Consider the following 7,721-nt stretch of genomic DNA (forward strand, 5'->3'; position numbering starts at 1 on the left):
TGGTTAGTAGGTTTAGGTAATTAGGGGCAGCTAGCAGTTAGGGTTTTTGTTAGCGTTAATTTAGGGTTAGGGTGTAGAGTTAGGGTTTAAGAAGCTGCCGGCGCATTTAGCGCGAAAACGAAAGACGTGCCCGGCTGCCGGCGGCATATAGCCACAGCGTTAATTTAAACGCTTGTAGATGCCATACAAGGATACAGTAGTTTAGAGCTCACCATTTTAGCCACTTAATACATGATCGCATCATATTAGTAATATTACTCGTCTAATGAGAATAGGCAGACAACTACTAGTACTATTACTACACTTTTCTCTGGTGCAGTGGGGTGATTTAGCCTAGGACTGACTTAGCCTTCTATAGTTAGTACTGGAACTACTACTACTATAGCCGCAACGCGTGCATACAGTGTATAGAGGCGCGTTCAAGGACAAGAGATGATGTTTCCAGCGACGGGCTAGAGACTTAAGACGACTAGGACAATTAAAGGCAAACCCAATTCAATATATAACATAGCAAAATATAATCACTAGGCGATATTTAAAACACCTGTTTATGTAAAACATGAGTATTTTGTACCTTGGGAAAATGTCTACGCCTAATGTTACAACTTGTACACTGAATACCTAGAAAAAAAGCTGTCTACTGATTGGTGTTTTCAGATACGTATTCACGGCAAAATTCGTGTTTGCGCCTTCTGGGCTTCCGCGCAATGGCGCGTTTGGGCCGCAGTGCACAGTCTCCACAATACATTAATATAGGTCCACCAATTTTTGGTTTATTACAACAATTTAATACGAACGTAATCAGCACATTAAAATTTAGCGCTATAATATTATTATTCAGCTTTAACCATCTTGTCAGAGAATATTACTTTTTTTTAATGGTAGCAATAGCAGGAAATGTTGCGTTATTATTCCGCCTTTTATGTTTCTCTAGCCGCCATCTAGTCGTAAAAGTAAAACCACAAAACTCACACAAGCTAACATGCTCTTGGTCATGTGACAAGCCAGAGTCAGAAAGTAGAGCTCATAGGGGCTCTAGTTAAGCCTATTTACACGATGCGTCTAGACGTACGTCCAGGTACTGATCAGGATTTGCACGCTACGTCTAGGACGCAACGTGAATCTGTTTACATCGTAAGTTTGGACGTAGGCGTCCAGTGACTGAGAACAATATATACACATCAGGAGTAGATAATAGGGAATTAATCTATTTCCTATTATACTACTCTTGATATACATTGTACAATGTGTGTGTGTTGTGTGGTGTTGTTTGTGTGTGTGTGTGTGTGTGTGTGCTGTGTGTGCTGCGTGTGCGTGCGCGTGATGCGTGTGCGTGTGCTGTTGTATGTGCGTCGTGTTGGTGGCATGTACGCTTACACAACTCAGGCAGACGGCGCACGCACATCGCATGCTTACGTGGTGTGCCGTGTGTGTGTGCGTTGCGTGCGTTGCGTGCGTACGCCGCGCAATCGCATGCTGTGAGTTGGGTGTGTGTGCGTGCGCTGCGTGCGTGCAGTACGCGCGCAATCGCATGTGTGTGTGTGCCGTGTGTGTGCGCCTGCGTGCGTGCGTGGTTACGACCACGAGAGACTTAACGAGAGAGCCGCGTGCTGGCGCTGCCACATTTTACAGCGGCTGTGGTCCAGCACAGGGCCGTACGCAGCAGGCGCGGCAGCAGGGCAGTGCCCCCCTAAATTTCAGAGTATGGGACAAATAGGCGCAACAAGAGGGCGTGGGGCAGTACCTTTGCCCCCCCTACAGGCAAAATTTCCGTGCGTATTTGCCCCCCTTAACAGAAAATTTCCTGGCGCTACGGCCTGTCCATGGCACACCAGTCAACACACACACACACACACACAGCACACACCACACCACACACATCACACACACACACACACACACACACGCACGCACGCACGCCGCACGCACGCACACGCGCACGCGCGCACGCCGCGCACACAACACACACACACACACACACAACCACGCGCGCACACACACACACAACACCACACACACACACACACGCGCGCCGAGCGCGCACAGCACACAACACACACACACGCACACACACACTACACGCCACACCCACGCGTCGCGCGCACACGCACACGCACACACACAGCACGCAGCGCCGCGCGCACAACACGCGCGCGGGACACACACACACACAGAAGACACATCAAACACACACACACACACACACACACACACACACAACCACACACACACACAGTGACCATCACACACACATACACACACACAACACCACACACACCAACACACACACGACACACACACACACACACCAACACCACACCACACACAGCACTACGCACGCACGACACGCACGCCACACGCGCACGCACACGCACGACGCACACACACACACACGCGCCGCGTGCGCGCGCACACACACACACACACACAACTACTTTTATGAGTAATTGTCTGGACGTGGCATTCCACAAGTGACGCATTCATCTCGCACATACAACACTGCTCATCGCCGAAGCAGGACCAAGCACGTGACCCAATCTCACCACCTGATGGGGTCGGGTTCTTGCGTCCTGCCGTTACGAGTCGCGCATGAAATGTCTCAGAAACATGCGTCCTGTGATCCGATGATCGCAACGGTCAAAAATTGTGTCGTACCGCATTAGTTTACACGCGGTGCGTTTTTGGACGTATGCGTTCTGGCGTACGTCCTAGGACGTTACGTCCAAAACGCATCAGTGTAAATAGCATTGTCCCCAGCAAAGGTACTATCGGAGGCACCCTGGTCAGCTCGACTATATCGCGAAACGTACCCTGAAACTATCTGATATGGGGTTAGGGTTAGGGTTAGGGAGTAGGCGTAGGCGACTCCCTAGACTACTGTTAGTGGAGGTAGGCTAGGTACGGTCCGGTAGATAGGTTAGCTAGTAGGCCTACCAGGGTACCGTTCCGATATATCGAAACACGTACCCAGGGGTACCCTCCGATAGTACCGGCCGTACCCTGGAGTCATAGCCCCCCTCTCAACAGAAGTAGATCAGAAGTACCTATACTTACCTATTATCTACTTTCTAGTCAAGTTTGATATAGATAGACCTATATTGATATATAGGGCGAGGACCGGGCGACAATTGTAACACGCGGCCAAAATGTAACAAGAGCCCTCATTCCTAATAGAAACGTCGCTATATGTATACGCCTCTTCACAGCGCATGCACATCTTCATTGCCCCACATGCTGTCCTGAGGATAGGCAGGTTACGCATCGAGGAACATTTGACAGCCAAAACATCGTTGTTTTTTTAGCAGGATAAGTAAAATCTCGAATTACCTAATGTTTTTTTTCTGGACAAATATGATACTTGAGCTATACACTGTCATTTGTATATCATAAAAAAAATAGCGTTTTAGGCCTGTAATTTGGTAAAAGTTTCATTGACGAATATTAATGCTAAGATACAAAAAACAGCCCCCCAAATTATGGCCGTTTCCTCGGGGCAAATGTAACAACGTGTTACAATTGCCCTTGGCATGTATAAAAAAGTATGTGTTTTACAAAATGTGTTTTGTTTATAGGGCAAAAAAGTAGCCTATCTATAAGCTCAGACATGAGAACTACATAACTTTGAATTATGGCGTCTGTAAATATGTTTTGTTCACAAGGCAATAAGTAGCCTATTTATATATTTTATTCATATGGTAAATGAGATCAAGCATTCGTCATAGTTTTTATTAAATTATTTTATTGTGGCTTTCTAATAAATTGCTGTTTAATTGTTGAAAATTCTGTCCAACGGTCACCTTTATAAACAAGTGCCGCGGAGTGACAGCGCTCATCTAACGTCTACTGCGGTGACTCTGTGGTGGAGTGGTGGGATTCTAGTAAACCCTGTTAGTCCAAATGTGTTCACATACACGCCTAAACAGTGGAATGCACAGGATGGTATCAGGAACCTTCTCAAAGGAACTTTAGGTTGGGATCGTTATGAAAGTGCCACGAGATGGCGCGTACGTTTAAGTGTCTTCAGATTAAACGATGGAAGCTCTCATCGTAGGTAGCAGCAACAACTATTTGCAAGACAGAATAGGTAAGCACTCATCCATTTACCTACGCAAGCCTACAGGCTGCAAATTGCAATAGAGAGCTGCCACCTGTAACCAATTAACGCAGGCAAAAACTACACAGTACTATCACCAACACATGCACTGGCAGTAGCCACTGGCAGGTGCGGCATACGTTACATGTAGTAACATACTGACAGTACAGAATGCCATAAAAATTTATACGATTTAAGGAACATAAACCTTCTTTAACCAAATTTAGCTTTTGAAATTTCACTGTGACATTGTAGCCTCATACATCCAGGCATGTATAGACTTCTACTAGCAAACCCGCAGGATCAAATTCTTTTTAACAGACAGTCAACAAATCCATGTTTAACCTCCTCTTGAGGGCCCAAAAGGTTATCTGACACTTACTCTTCGCATGTCAGCAGAAAGTAGATTTCATGGTCCGGCTTCAATAATGCCCATAAAAATGCGTAGGTCACCGCTGAAACAAAAAAGCTTTTCCAATCGCCTCCGTCAGACCATTGTCCTCATAAAATGTCTAAAATGCTGCCCTGTGCCCATTGACCTGTGACTCTCAATTTCGGCACAAGTGATGGCTTTTCCTACCATGATGCTATACACCAACTATCACGAAGCCTAGGTCGAGCCGTTTAGATTTGTGCGCCGCAATTCGCATTTCCTCCCTATACTAAAGTTAAGGAGTGAATGCTTCCCCCTTGCTTTTTACACCTCCCTTTGACCTTTGACCCAAAGCTTCGACATCCCAACTCGTTTTGACGATCCCCGCCCAAGGTGCCGAATATCGTGACCGTACGTCGAGCGGTTAAGATTTGTGCCCAACTGTTGACAGACGGACGGACGGACGGACGGACGGACAATCATGCGATTCTACAAGCTGCATCTGACTATGTCAGATGAGCTAAAAATATAAAAAATCTTTTTGAGGGATATGATTTGTTGGTACAATTGTATGTGTTACAATTGCCCCGTGTTGTGGGGCAAATGTAACACTTGACTTCCAGTTGAAATGATAATGGCTTCAAAACAACTTGTTTTACTTAACCCAAACCTAGTTATATTTCAAGCCAAGATATGCATCTTTAATTTCATATACCTTGAAGTAAGTATTTAACTATAATAAAGTTGTTATGTCAGATTTGGAAAAAAGTGTTACAATTGTCCCCGGTCTCCCCTACCTATAGCTATATTCCCACCAGCCACTTAGCAGTCAAGCGCGGGGGTGGGATTGACGATTTATTTACAGGAATGCTGGAACAGGTAGGATCCGAGGAAGTTGGCCGGTTATGATCGAAAATGTCATTTTACCGAAATATGGGTTCAACTTATTGCAATTTTTGCATTCGATCCGTCCGCATTTCAATGAAATAAGTGAAAATTACAACTGCAAATTCAATTTGTAATGAGAAACCAGCCTAGCAATTTAATTGCTAAGCTGGTTCCTCATTACTAATCAATATCAGCCATTATTAAACATCAAATGTGTTCATTAAAATTAACAATATCTTATGTTATGAAATGTAAGTTTATATATGGCATGCCTCATATGCCTCCGTAATGATAATTATAGTACATCGTAATTTCATAGATCAGTACACTAGCTAATTATAAAGCAGGACATTGGTTTAGTTTCACCAGTGTTGCTTTATTGTGTTCATCTTCATCATGACGACAGACAACGACTTAGCTAGCTATAAACCCACTACACTGAAAGTTCAATTTGATATTCATGTACTCCTGATCATATCAAATTTTTTTGTCTCCATGAAATGCCATGAAGTTTCAAGTTTTATACAACATGAACATAGTGGAACTATGAAATGCAATTCCTCCATTCCTACACATCAGGGTTACGTGGCTCCTTGAACCTATTTTCCACAGTATATTTTAGGATATTTATTTTACAGCACAATCTTACTATATTGTTTTTTATGTGAAAGATAATCTGTTAATCAGTTATGGAAATGACACCACATCAAAAATCTTCAAATACCCAGCATTTAAAGACAGGTTCTACTGGTACCACCGGTACATGATAAAATTCTACAGGCAGGGAGACAGCAATCATAAAACGACAATTATTCACATGACATAACATCATTAACCAGTTTGTAATTGCAGGAAGAAATGTTGTTAGAAGAGTAGCAGAATGTACATTGTTCACTTAACTGCAATGGACTGATATTGTTGATTCATGCATTGCATATAAACTAAACAAATAAAAAAGCGTGGCAAGCAAATTTGCAAGAAATAAAAAAAATTCATGATATATGCAAACACCAATTTTATAGAAGAGCACTATCTCACTCAAAATGTAACACTGCGTTTGTAAATTTGAAAACTCAATACACCACCATTCATCACCAACACTGAAGAGAGCATATATATATATATATATAAGGGTTAGGGTTAGAGTTAGGATTAGGGTTAGGGTTAGGTTTAGGGCTAGAGTTAGGGTTTTTGTTAGGTTAATTTAGGGTTAGGGTTAGAGTTAGGGTTAAGAACTGCCGGGCATTTAGGAAAACGAAGACCGTGCCCGGCTGCCGGGCATATAGCCACAGCGTTAATTTAACGCTTGTAATGCCATACAAGGATACAGTAGTTTAGACTCACCATTTTAGCCACTTAATACATGATCGCATATTAGTATATTACTCGTCTAATGAAGATAGGCAGACGAACTACTAGTACTAGTACTATTACTAACACTTTTCTCTGTGCAGTGGGGTGATAGGCCTAGACTGACTTAGCTCTAGTAGTAGTACTAACTACTATACTATAGCCCGCAACGCGTGCTACAGTACTAGAGGCGGTTCAAGGAAAGAGATGATGTCCAGGACGGGCTAGAGCTAAGACCGACTAGACAATTAAAGCCAAACCCAATTTCAATAATAACATAGCAAAATATATCACTAGGGGATATTAAAACACCTGTTTATGTAAACATGAGTATTTTGTACCTTGGGAAAATGTCTACGCCTAATGTACAACTGTACATGAATACTAGAAAATAAGCTGTCTACTATTGGTTTTTAAGAACGTATTTCACCGGCCAAATCGTGTTTGCTGTCTTCCGCAATGGCGGTTGGGCCGCAGTGCACAGTTCACAAATACATAATATAGGTCCACCAATTTTTGTTTATTACAACAATTTAATACGAACGTAATCGCATTAAAATTTAGGCTATAATATTATTATTCAGCTTTAACATCTTTCAGAGAATATTACTTTTTTATCATAGCAATAGCAGGAATATTTGGTATTATTCCGCTTTTATGTTTCTCTAGCGCCATCTAGTCGTAAAAGTAAAAACCACAAAACTCACACAAGCTGAACATGCTTGTCATGTGAAGCAGAGTAGAAGTAGAGCTCATAGGGTCTATTAAGGCCTATTTACACGATGCGTCCTAGACGTACGTCCAGGTCTTATCAGATTTGCACGTACGTCTAGGACGCAACGGTGAATCTGTTTACATTTACGTCCAGGACTTATCAGATTTGGACGTACGTCTAGGACGCAACGGTGAATCTGTTTACACGGTAAGTTTTGGACGTACGTCCAGGACTGAAAACATTTGCACGTACGTCTAGGACGCAACGGTGAATCTGTTTACATGGTAAGTTTTGGACGTACG

This window comes from Priapulus caudatus, unplaced genomic scaffold (genome assembly GCF_000485595.1).
Source record: "Priapulus caudatus unplaced genomic scaffold, Priapulus_caudatus-5.0.1 Scaffold77, whole genome shotgun sequence".
In the NCBI taxonomy this organism is placed as follows: Eukaryota; Metazoa; Priapulida; class Priapulimorpha; order Priapulimorphida; family Priapulidae; genus Priapulus; species Priapulus caudatus.